Source organism: Bubalus bubalis, chromosome 6 (genome assembly GCF_019923935.1).
Source record: "Bubalus bubalis isolate 160015118507 breed Murrah chromosome 6, NDDB_SH_1, whole genome shotgun sequence".
NCBI lineage: Eukaryota > Metazoa > Chordata > Mammalia > Artiodactyla > Bovidae > Bubalus > Bubalus bubalis.
Window position 1 is genome coordinate 63,822,101 of NC_059162.1, and position 14,049 is coordinate 63,836,149.

The 14,049-nt window shown below is 37.6% G+C and overlaps 1 pseudogene; it reads left to right on the plus strand.

Annotated features, from left to right (window-relative positions):
- The first annotated feature begins 12,923 nt into the window (after nucleotides 1-12,923).
- On the plus strand, nucleotides 12,924-13,207 carry LOC112585481 (annotated as a pseudogene).
- The last annotated feature ends 842 nt before the right edge of the window (nucleotides 13,208-14,049 follow it).

Here is a 14,049-nt window from a genome sequence, read left to right on the forward strand (position 1 = left end):
TATCAGCAAAAAGACAAGGATGTTCCCTCTCACCATTTCTTTTCAGTGTTGTGCTGGAAATTCCAGCTAATGTAATAAGACATGAAAAATTTTTTCAGATTGGGAAAGAAGAACTAAAACTGTCTTTTTATATACATGAAATAATCATCTATGCAGGAAATCTGAAAGAACTGCCAAAAAATTCTTCTGGGACTAATGTGTGATTGTAGCAAGATTGCAGATACAAGGTTAATATAAAAAAGGCAATTACTTTCTTATATACTAGCAATAAACACATAGAATTTGAAATTTAAAGTGAAATAACATTTACATTATCAATCCCCAAGTATGAAATGCATAGGTATAAATCTAACAAAATATGTACAAGATCTATATGAGAGAAACTAAAAAACTCTGATGAATGAAATCAAAGAACTAAATAAATGGAGATATATCCCATGTTCATGGATAGAAAGACTGAATATTATCAAAATGTCATTTCTTCCCAAATTTATTGATTCAATAAAAATTAATCATAGTCCTAACAAGCTATTTTGTGGATATTGAAAATTGATTCTAAAATGTATATAGAGAGGCAAAAGAAGCAGAATAGTGAATACAACATAAGAGAAGAAGAGAGTTGGAAGACTGATACTACTACTCAACCTCAGGCTTCCCCAGTGATTCAGCTGTAAAGAATCCACCTGCAATGCAGGAGACATGGGTTCAATCCTTGGGTCAGGAAGATCCCTTACACAAGGAAATGGCAACCTACTCTAGTATTCTTGCCAAGGAAATCTCATGGACAGAGGAGCCTGGCAGGCTATAGTCTATAGGGTTGCAAAAGATTTGGACATGAGTTAGCAACTAAACATAAACAAAACTCAACTTTAAGACATATTATAATGCTACAGTAATCAAAACAATGTGGTACTGAGGAAAAAACTAGATCAATGTAACTGAATAGAAAGCTGATAAAGAAGCCAGCATTCGTTAGTCACTAGATCTTTTACAAACAAGCAAAGACAATACAATGGAACAAAAATGAGATTCTCAACAAATCATTCTGGAACAACTGTATATAGACATTAAAAAAAAAGAATCTAAACAAAAGACCTTTCAGCCTTCACCAAAACTAGCTCAAGATAGATTATAGACCCAAATGTAAAGTGCACAACTTTAAAACTTCTAGAAAATAACATAAAATCTAGATAACCATGGTGGTGGCTATTACTTTTTAGATATAGCATTAAAGGCACAGTCATCAAAAACTTGATAAACTGAACTTCATTATTAAAAAAAAAAAAAAAAGAAAAACTCAGTTCTATGAAATATAGTGTCAAGAGATTATGGAGACAAGCCACAGACTAGAAGAAAGTATAGCAAAATACTCATCTGATAAATGACTTGTATCCAAAAATACAAAGAACTTAATAATAAGAAAAATCCAATTAAGAAATGAGCTAAAGATCTTAACAGACAAGTCACCAAAGAAGATAGCTAAAAGCATATGTAGAGATGTCCCATTCATATGTCATCAGGGAAATGTAACTCAGAACAATACTGTAACACCACTGCATACCTATTCTTTATGCCTGGTCACTCATTTGTGTCCTACTCTCTGCAGTCTCATGGACTGTAACCCTCCAGGCTCCTCTTTCCATGGAATTTTACAGGCAAGAATACAGGAGCGAGTTACCATTTCCTAGGGGATCTTCCCAACCAGGGATCAAACCTGTGTCTCTTGTGTGTCATGCATTGGCAGGAGGATTCTTTACCACTAGACCCTGAAAGCCTTGCTGCTGCTGCTAAGTCACATCAGTTGTGTCTGACTCTGTGCGACTCCATAGATGGCAGCCCACCAGGCTCCCCCATCCCTGGGATTCTCCAGGCTTGCATACCTATAAAAATGGCCAAAATCTGGAACACTGACAACATCAAATACTGCTGAAGATACAAAGTAGCAGGAACTCTCATACACTGCTAGGGGAAATGCAAAATGATACAGCCATTTTGGAAGACAATTTCAGATTTCTTACAAAAGTAAACACACTCCTACTATATGATCTAACAACCACACTCTTTGCTATTTATCCAAAGAAGCTGGAAATTTGTGTGAACACAAAAACTTGCACATAGATATTTATAGAAACTTTATTTGTAACTGCCATACTTGGAAGCAACAAAGATGTCCTTTAGTAAATAAATGAAAAATAAACTGTATTACATCCAGACACAGGAAAATTCTTCACTACTAAAAAGAATTGAGCTATTAAACCATGGAAAAACATGAAGAACACTTAAATGCACATTACTAAATAAAAGAGCCAATCTGAAAAGGCTACATGGTATAGGATATCAATTACATGATATTCTGGAAAAAAAAGCAAAACTGAGGAGACAGTTAAAAGATACATAGTTGCCAGGGGATGAACGAGGGGATTGCAGAACAAAGGATTTTTAGGGCAGTGAAAATACTTCTTATGATACTATAATGCTAGATGTGCTGTGCTTTGTTGCTCAGTCCTTTCTGACTCTTTGTGATTCCATGGACCGTAGGCCACATGGCCTCTGTCCATTGGGATTCTCCAGGCAAGAATACTGGGGTGGGTTGCCATGCCCCAAACCAAGAATTGAACCCAGGTCTCCCACACTGCAGGTGGATTCTTTATCATCTGAGCCACCAGGGAAGCCCATAATGGCAGATATATGTCATTAAATTTTGTCCATACCCATAGAATGTACTACATCAAAAATAAATTGTAAATTATGGACTTCAGGTTGTGATGATGTGTCAACAGAGGTTCATTAGCTGCAACAAAAGTCCCACTCTAGTGAAGGATGTTGAGTGGAGAAGGATATTTATGTGTAAGTTCAAGGTGGAAATCTCTGTTGTTATGGATCTAAAACTACTCAAAAAGTTGTCTTAAGAATTTTTTTTTCATGTGTTCCCCATCCTGAACCCCCCTCCCACCTTCCTCCCCATCCCATCCCTCAGCATCCTCCCAGTGCACCAGCCCTGAGCACCCTCTCATGCAACGAACCTGGGCTGGTGATCTGTTTCACATATGATAATATATGTTTTAATGCTATTCTCTTAAATCATCCCACCCTTGCCTTCTCCCACGGAGTCCAAAAGACTGTTCTTTACATCTGTGTCTCTTTTGATGTCTCTCATATAGGGTCATCATTAACATCTTTCTAAATTCCATATATATGCATTAATATACTGTATTGGTGTTTTTCTTTCTGACTTACTTCACTCTGTATAACAGGCTCCAGTTTCATCCACCTCATTAGAACTGATTCAATGTATTCTTTTAATGGCTGAGTAATATTCTATTGTGTATATATACCACAACTTTCTTATCTATTCGTCTGCCAATGGACATCTAGGTTGCTTCCATGTCCTGGCTATTGTAAACAGTGCTGCGATGAACATTGGGGTGCATGCGTCTCTTTCAATTCTGATTTCCTCAGTGTGTTTGCCCAGCAGTGGGATTTCTGGGTCATATGTCAGTTCTATTTCCAGTTTTTTAAGGAATCTCTACACTGTTCTGCATAGTGGCTATACTAGTTTGCATTCCCACCAACAGTGTAAGAGGGTTCCCTTTTCTGTGCACTATCTCCAGCATTTATTGTTTCTAGACTTTTTGATAGCAGCCATTCTGACTGGCATGAGACAGTACCTCATTGTGGTTTTGATTTGCATTTCTTTGATAATGAGTGATTTTGAGCATCTTTTCATGTGTTTGTTAGCCATCTTTATGTCTTTGAAGAAATGTCTATTTAGTTCTTTGGCCCATTTTTTGATTGGGTCATTTATTTTTCTGATATTGAGCTGTAAGAGTTCTTGTATATTTTTGAGATTAATTCTGTGTCAGTTGCTTAGTTTGCTATTATTTTCTCCCATTCTGAAGGCTGTCTTTTCACCTTGCTTATAGTTTCCTTTGTTGTGCAAAAGCTTTTAATTTTAATTAGGTCCCATTTGTTTATTTTTGCTTTTATTTTTATTACTCTGGAAGGTGGGCCATAGAGGATCCTGCTGTGATTTATGTCAGAGAGTGTTTTGCCTAAGTTTTCCTCTAGGAATTTTAGTTTCTGGTCTTACATTTAGATCTTTAATCCAGTAGGATGTCAAGAAACACCTGCAGTAACAGGCAAATTTGGCCTTTGAGTACAGAATCAAGACTAATAGAGTTTTGCCAAGAGAAAGCACTGGTCATAGCAAATACCCTCTTCAAGAACACAAGAGAAGACTCTACACATGGACCTCACCAGATGGCCAACACTGAAATCAGATTGATTATGTTTTTTGTAGCCAAAGATGAAGAAGCTCGATACAAACCAGCAAAAACAAGACCAGGAGCTGACTATAGCTCAGATCACGAATTCCTTATTGCCAAATTCAGACTTAAATTGAAGAAAGTGGGGAAAACCACTAGACCATTCAGGTGTACCTAAATCAAATCCCTTATGATTATACAGTGGAAGGGATAAATAGATTTAAGGGACTACATATGATAGACAGAGTGCCTGATGAACTATGGATAGAGGCTTGTGACATTGTATATGAGACAGGAAGCAAGACCATCCCCAAGAAAAATAAATGCAAAAAAGCAAAATGGCTGTCTGAAGAGGCCTTACAAAAATCTATGAAAAGAGAAGTGAAAAGCAAAGGAAAGAATGAAAGATTTATCCATTTGAATGCAGAGTTCCAAGGAATAGCAAGGAGAGTATAAGAAAGCATTCCTCAGTGATCAGTGCAAAGAAATAGAGGAAAATAATAGAATGGGAAAGACTAGAGATCTCTTCAAGAAAATTAGATATACCAAGGAAACATTTCATGCAAAGATAGGCTCAATAAAGGACAGAAATGGTATGGACCTAACAGAAGCAGAAGATATTAAGAAGAGGTGGCAAGAATAGACAGAAGAACTGTACAAAAAAGATCTTCATGACCCAGATAATCATTATGGTATGATCACTCACATAGAGCCAGACGTGACAAATCACTCACCTAGATTACAGACACTTCCTGGAATGCGAAGTCAAGTGGGCTTTAGAAAGCATCACTACAAAGCTAGTGGAGCTGATGGAACTCCAGTTGAGCTATTTCAAATCCTAAAAGGTGATGCTGTGAAAGTGCTGCACTCAATATGCCAGCAAATTTGGAAAAGTCAGCTGTGGCAACAGGACTGGAAAAGGTCAGTTTTCATTCCAATACCAAAGAAAGGCAATGTCAAAGAATGCTCAAACTACCACACAATGGCACTCATCTCACTTGCTTGTAAAAAGTAATGCTTAAAATTCTCCTAACCAGGCTTCAGCAATACATGAACTGTGAACTTCAAGATGTTCAAGCTAGTTTTAGGAAAGGCAGAGGGACCAGAGATCAAATTGTCAACATCCGTTGAATCATCAAAAAAGCAAGAGAGTTCCAGAAAAAACATCAATTTCTGCTTTATTGACTATGCCAAAGCCTTTGACTGTGTGGATCACAATAAACTGTGGAAAATTCTGAAAGAGATGGGAATACCAGACCACCTAACCCGCCTCTTGAGAAACCTAGATGCAGGTCAGGAAGCAACAGTTAGAACTGGACATGGAACAACAGACTGATTCCAAATTGAAAAAGGGGTATGTCAAGGATGTATATTCTCACCCTGCTTATTTAACTTATATGCAGAGTACATCATGAGAAACTCTGGGTGGATGAAGCACAAGCTGGAATCAAGAGTGCCAGGAGAAATATCAATAATCTCATATATGCAGATGACACCACTCTTACGGCAGAAAGTGGAGAAGAATTAAAGAGCTGTTGATGAAAGTGAAAGAGAAGAGTAAAAAATTTTGGTTTAAAGCTCAACATTTAGAAAACAAAGATCATGGCATCCAGTCCTATCACTTCATGGCAAATAGATGGGGGAACAGTGGCTGACTTTATTTTTGAGGGCTCTAAAATCACTGCAGATGGTGATTGCAGCCATGAAATTGAAAGAGCATACTCCTTAGAAGGAAAGTTATGACCAACCTAGACAGCATTTTAAAAAGCAGAGACATTATTTTTCCAACAAAGGTCTGTCTAGTCAAGGCTATGGTTTTTCCAGTAGTTATATATGGATGTGAGAGTTAGACTCTAAAGAAAGCTGAGAACCAAAGAATTGATGCTTTTGAACTGTGGTGCTGGAGAAGACCCTTGAGAGTCCCTTGGACTGCAAGAAGGTCCAACAGTCCATCCTAAAGGATATCAGTCCTGAATGTTCATTGGAAGGACTGATGTTGAAGCTGAGTCTCAAATACTTTGGCCACCTGATGTGAAGAGCTGACTCATTTGAGTAGACCCTGATGTTGGGAGATATTGAGGGCAGGAGGAGAAGGGAACGGCAGATGATCAGATGGTTGGATGGTATCACTGACTCAGTGGATATGGGTTTGGTTAAACTCCTGGAGTTTGTAATGGACAGGGAGGCGTGGCGTGCTGTGGTATATGGGGTTGCAAATATTTGGGCATGACTGAATGACTGAACTGAACTGAATTGATAGGTTTTGGGTTGTTGTGTTTTCATTTTCATTCACTTCTATGCATATTTTGATTTCTTTTTCCATTTCTTCTGCAATTTGTTGGTTATTCAGAAGTGTGTTGTTTTGCCTCCATATTTTTGTACTTTTAATAGTTTTTTTTCCTGTAGTTGACATCTACTCTTACCGCATTGTGATTAGAAAAGATGCAAGGAATGATTTCAATTTTTTTGAAGTTACCAAGGCTAGATTTATGGCCCAGGATGTGATCTATCCTGGAGAAGGTTTGTGTGCACTTTAGAAGTAGATGAAATTCATTGTTTTGGGGTGAAATGTCCTATAGATATCAATTAGGTCTAACTGGCCCATTTTATCATTTAAATTTTGTGTTTCCTTGCTACTTTTCTGTTTAGTTGATTTATTCATAGGTGTGAGTTGGATATTGAAGTCTCTGACTCTTATCCTGTTACTGTTAATTTCCCCTTTAATACTGGTTAGCATTTGCCTTACATATTGTGGTGCTCCCATGTTGGGTGCATATATTTTTATAATTGTTATATCTTGTTGGATTGATCCTTTGATCATTTTGTAGTGTCCATCTTTGTCTCTTTTCACAGCCACTATTTCAAAGTCTATTTTATCTGATATAAGTATTGCTACTCCTGCTTTCTTTTGGTCTCCATTTGTGTGAAATACGTTTTCAAGCCCTTCACTTTCAGACTGTATGTGACCCTTGTTTTGACGTGTGTCTCTTGTAGACAGCATATATAGGGGTCTTGTTTTTGTATCCATTCAGCCAGTCTTTGTATTTTGACTGGGACATTCAACCCATTTACATTTAAGGTAATTATTGATAAGTATGATCCCATTGCCATTTACTTTGTTGTTTTGGGTTTGAGTTTATACACCTTTTCTGTGTTTCCTGTCTAGAGAAGATCCTTTAGCATTTGTTGAAGAGCTGGCTTGGTGGTGCTGAATTCTCTCATCTTTTGCTTCAGCTCCACCCCTCGTGAAAGACTCCCTTCTCTCCCAGCTCAGAGGAGCAGTTGAGTGGCCCCATAGTTCATCTGAGAGTCTGAAGGCTTACTTGCAGCAAAGCTGGTTTCTGGAGCTGAATTTGGGGCTCCAATCTAACATCTGTTAAGGCATTTTCCCAGCTTGTTCAATACATCAGATCAGTCACTGAAAAGGACATTGGTGAGGGGTGGTCCTAAGATGGTGGAAGAATAGGATGGGGAGACCACTTTCTCTCCACAAATTCATTGAAAGATCATTTGAATGCTGAGCAAATTCCACAAAACAACTTCTGAATGCTGGCGGAGGACACCAGGCACCAAGAAAGGCAGCACATTGTCTTCAAAAGGAAATGTTTTATGATTGGTGTGGTATGGATGGAGAAGTCTTGAGGTTACTGTAAGAATAAGACTGAAAACCAGAGGCAGGAGGCTTAAATCCAAAATCTGAGAACTCCAGAAAACTCCTGACTGCAGGGAACATTAATTGACAAGAGCTCATCCAAAAGCCTCCATACCTACCCTGAAACCAAGTTCCACCCAAGAGCCAACAAGTTCCAGAGCAAGACATACCAAGCTAATTTTCCAAAAACGCAGGAACAACACACTAAGCATTATAATACAGGTGGCCAAAAGTCACACCAAACCCATAGACACTTCAAAACTCACTACTGGACACTTCATTGCACTCCAGAGAGAAAAAATCCAGCTCCACCCACCAGAACACTGGTGCAAGCTTCCCTAACCAGGAAACCTTGACACATCACTCATCCAACCCCACCTACCGGGGGGAACCTCCACAATAAAGAGGAACCACAAACTTCCAGCATACAGAAAGGCCACCCCAAACACAGCAATCTAAACAAGATGAAAAGGCAGAGAAATATGCAGCAGTTAAAGGAACATGATAAAAGCCCACCAAACCAAACAAAAGAGGAGGAGATAGGGAGTCTACCTGAAAAAGAATTCAGAATAATGATAGTAAAAATGATCCAAAATCTTGAAAACAAAATGGAGTTACATATAAATAGTCTGGAGACAAGGATTGACTAGATGCAAGAAATGTTTAACAAGGACCTAGAAGAAATAAAAAAGAGTCAATCAATAATGAATAATGCAATAACTGAGATCAAAAGCACTCTGGAGGGAACCAACAGTAGAATAACTGAGGCAGAAGATAGGATAAGTGAGGTGGAAGATAGACTGGTAGAAATAAATGAAGCAGAGAGGAAAAAAGAAAAAAGAATTAAAAGAAATGAGGACAACCTCAGAGACCTCTGGAACAATGTCCCATGCCCCAACATTTGAATCATAGGAGTCCCAGAAGAAGAAGACAAAAAGAAAGGCCATGAAAACATACTTGAGGAGATAATAGTTGAAAACTTCCCTAAAATGGAGAAGGAAATAGCCACCCAAGTCCAAGAAACCCAGAGTTCCAAACAGGGTAAACCCAAGGTGAAACACACCAAGACACATGTTAATCAAATTAACAAAGATCAAACACAAAGAACAATTTTTTAAAAGCAGCAAGGGAAAAACAACAAATAACACACAAGAGGATTCCCATAATGAAAACAGCTGATCTTTCAATAGAAACTCTTCAGGCCAGAAGGGAATGGCAGGACGTACTTAAAGTGATGAAAGAGAAAAACCTACAACCTAGATTATTGTACCCAGCAAGGATCTCATTCAAATGTAGAGGAGAAATGTCTTAAAACTTTTAAGACAAGTTTTAAGACACACACACACACACACACACACACAAGCCATATAAGGTTCAAAACTATTCCTTGACATTTCAAAATGACATTGGTTACCATTTTTTGGCTGCTTTGGGTCTTAGTTGTGGCATGCAGAATCTTTAGCTGAGGTATAACTCTTAGCTGCACCATGTGGGATTTAGTTCTCTGACCAAAAATTCCACGTGCATTGACAACATGATACCCTAGCCAGTGGACACCAGAGAAGTTGCTTGGTTACCTTGTGTGTAGAAAACTGAGACAGTGGATGGGAAGGGCAAAGAGGGATCTTCCTGAGTACAAATCGCTTTGTATATCTTAACTTTGCTGTTAGTCTCTTGAGTTTGTTCACTTTGTGATGATTCATGGGGCATTACTCCTATGGTATTTATACTTCATTAAAAAAGGAAGGAAGGAGGGAAAGAAAGAAGGAAGGAAGAAAGGAAGTTTTCTAACCCAGAGTCCCTGTTCCTGTTTTACTCTCTCCAACTAGAAACTATTAACTCCTATTCTTGATTATAACCTAAAAATTTATGCTTCAAATTTAGATTATGGATAAATGGAGTTAGAAAACTGAGAGAGATCTATGATAAAATCAAGGGCACAGTATATGAAAGAATATAAATGAACTAAATGTTATCATCGGCCAAAATTCAATGTATACATAGAAAAATGTACTTATTTTAATTTCCAGGGATTCTGGAAAATGCGGCATCTCAGGCAGTTTAAAGTATACAGGATATTACTTACCACAGTCACATTCCCATTACAATAATTTTTTATTGGGGAACATGAGTTTATATAATTTCTTTTGGAAAAGGAGCTTAATTTTAATGAGAGAAAATAATGTTAGTATTCATTTGAATGTGTGAGCATTTAATATTGAACATACAGAATTTTCAGTGGGGATTTAAAATGTGATATATGAGGGAATTTTAAGTGTAATACATTTAATAGCATGAAAGTTCACTATTTTACTAGGAAGAACTAAGTTATCCTCATCTCTACAACACACTTGGCAGTGTTAATGTTCTTTTCCTATGGCTACAAATAGTCTTCAGCAAAACTTTGTAATATACCTCATCATATTCAATATGAAGCTGACACTTAGGTAGTTAAGTATGGCTCTGTGCCTTTTAATGATTCATTTCATGGGAAAATAATCATTCTCTTAAACTTCCTGGAGAAAGTACAAAATCTCTACTGTTGCAGAGAGAAGGAAATCTATGCAAGACCTATTATATTAAAGGAGGGGAATAAAAGGACCCTTGACAATTTTCACTTCTGAAGATGTATGTTTATTGTTTGACATTTTCTTGACAGTTACAACTTGGCAAAAGATACATAGATTTTTTTTTTCTAAATTGTTTTTTATTGAACTTCAGCCTTGTGTCAAACCTCTGGAGGCTAGGGGAAGAATATGCAGTCTTAAGGAAGACTTCTGACACATCACTTTGACTTTTTGACTCTCCCTCTATCAAATAGTCAAATAATGAATTAGCACAAGCAATAGAGGGAAATAATAGTTATTAAAAGATGGAAAATTCCTTTTACTTGGTCTACAAGAGCTTTACTTCTTAAAAGCCTTTGTCATGTACAGAGAGAAGTCCTAGGAAATTCAAATCACAGAACTTGATCACATTTGTTAATATATAGTTCCGAGACATGTCTAAAGGGTCAAGTATAAATGGAGATTCTAAATATTTAAGTCTCTCATTCACTGACTGCTTCAAAATTGGGAAAGCAGTATGACAAGGATGTGTATTGTCATCCTGCTTATTTAACTTATATGTAGAGTACATCACACAAAATGCCAGGCTGAATGAATCACAAGCTGGAATCAAGATTTCTGGGAGAAACATCAACAACCTCAGATATGCAGATGATACCACTATAATGGCAGAAATTGAAGAGGAACTAAAGAGTTTCTTGATGAAAGAGGAGAGTGAAAAGCTGGCTTGAAATTCAACATTAAAGCAAACTAAGATCATGATATCTGGTCCAATTACTTCATGGCATAGAAGGAGAAAAAGTGGAAGCAATGGCAGATTTTATTTTCTTGTGCTCCCAAATCACTGAAGATGGTGACTGCAGCCTTAAAATTAAAAGATGCTTGCTCCTTGGAAAGAAAGCTATGACAAACCTAGACAGCATATTAAAAAGCAGAGACATCACTTTGCCAGCAAAGTTTCATATAGTCAAAGCTGTGTGTGGTTTTTCCAGTGGTCATGTATGGATGTGAGAGTTGGACAATAAATAAAGCTGATCACTGAAGAATTGATGCTTTAGAATTGTGGTGCTGGAGAAGACTCCTGAGAGTCCCTTGGACAGCAAGGAGATCAAACCAGTCAATCATAAAGGAAATCAACCCTGAATATTCATTGCAAGGACTAATGCCGAAACTCAAATATTTTGGCCATCTGATGCAAAAAGCTGACTCATTGAAAAAGACCCTGATGATGAGAAATATTGAAAACAAAAGCAGAAGGGGGTAGTAGAGGAAGAGACAGTTTGATAGCATCACCAACTCAATGGACATGAATTTGAGCAAATTCTGGGAGGTAGTGGAGGACGGAAAAGCCTGTTGAGCTATGGTCCATGGGGTTGCAAAGAGTCAAACATGACTTAGTGACTGAACAACAACATTTTCCCAAAGTTGCTCCTTATTTATTATATATAGGATGGCCTAAAGGCTCTCATTAGGGTCACTAACAGCTAGCCACTGTGATCAACTATAGACCATGTATGTATATAACCTTAGTACTCAGTTGTAGCTGACTCTTTGAGACCCTGTGGACTGTAGCCCACTACAGTGGGCTAAATTCCTCTGCCCATGGAATTTTCCAGGCAAGAATACTGGAGTTGGCTTCCATTTCCTACTCTACGGGATCTTTGCAACCCAGGGATTAAACACATGTCTCTTGTATCTCCTTCACTGGCAGGCAGATTCTTTACCACTGCACCACGTGGGGCCCCCTGCATTGTAGCAGGAAATATTAAGCGTTTCTTTTTGCTCAAATCCTCTTTCCAACCTTTACTATTATTTTAATTTTCTAACTTCATCCACTATCATGATTCTAATGTAGCACAATGTAATTTTGTAATTATATTTTTAAACAAGAGGCAAAACTTATGCAAGCTGTATTTTAACATGAAGATCATAGTCATATATTTGGATTATAAGTGATGAAGTTGGAGAAGGCATGATTTGAGGCGAAAACATCATATGAGGCAAAGTTGTTTTGATTCCAGAGCCCATATTTATCCAATACTTCCATACATCACTATTTGACCTCATGCCATTCTTCTTCAGGAATTTTTTTTTAATTAAAAAAAGAAAACCTCTTACTGACTGTTAAAACTACACACCAGTTATGTTCTTTTGTGACCACTGGCATCTAAAAGTGACATGGGTAATCTTAGGAGCACCATGGAATTTGGGAAATTGATTAAACTAAGGGTTTTTAGTGGTTACAAACTCATTAAGTTTGTATACTAAAGATTAAAAACAAATCTGCTGGAATTTGAGGACAGTGTTGCAAGATGACAGCTACTTCAGGCTCAAGAATGGAGTCCCCTCATGTTAGAATTCAAAGAATGCCAGAAAAGAGAAGATGCCACAGGTAGCTGAGGTCTAAAAGACAACACACACGACACGAAACAGCCAGAGATGCTAATTCGACCTCTAAGAAAAAGGTATGAAAACTGAATCTATAGTTTAAAATAGAATGTAGACCTAAATACTCAGAAGCACCTTCCCCTCATAAGATTTATAGCAATAATATGAATGGACTGAATAGGGCTAATAATGAACCTCAAGAGCTGTATCTGTTAGGAAAATGGCAGAATTCTTATAGCATCAGAGTTGTCCTATAAGAGCTTTGGCACCTAAGAATGTTGAAAATCAATATGAAACTCCTGCAATCACCTGAAAGACAGTGTTATAGTAATTAATCAAAAAGAAAAACAACAAAATAAACCCTCCCTCCTGCTTTATTCTGTTTAAACATTCTTCATTTTTCACAGCAGTAAATCCTCTAGATATGTGTTGGAGACCTTACAGTACAGGAAAGAAACTCCCATTCAAAGCAATTTATCTTAAGATACTGTAAATGATCCTTATAACTTTGTGTTTGTTTGAGATATATAAATTTTGCTATAACAAGAAATCCTGTCAAGTGTAGCCACTATCCGTTTAGTTGAACTTTTGGATTAAGAAAATACATTTAATTTCCATCACAACTTATAGGTCATATCTAACTCAACTGAGAAAAATGACATCACACAATCACTTTGCTTCTGATTATATAGCCTGGGGTCTCTATCTTGTCTTCCATCACCTCCCCCTTGCCACCTTGCCTTCTCGCTCTCTGCAATAACCTTCCAGCTTGGGTGATTTCTTAGATCTTAAAACTTTAGGTCACTACCTGTGGGACTATTATTGAGTGCATGAATGTGTTTCTCTGTACCCCTGGTTTCTTTTTTTTTTTTTTAAGTCTTAATGGTCACCTTCCCAAATATTCTTTCCCCATTCTTCTCCACTATTCTTAACAGATGGATATATTCTAACCCCATGCTGCCCTCTGTAATTGGCCTGAGGTAAGGAATTCATGGCTTTTCCATATCTTCTCTCCCACACTTTTATTAAGGGGTTCTACTTTTTCTTTCCTTCTCCTCAGTTCCTTTCTGCACTGTCAGTACCAAACACTTATTTTGATACTTCCTACCTTTTGACCAGGTGGCTCAGATGGTAAACAATCTGCCTGCAATGTAGGAGACCTGGGCTCTATCCCTGG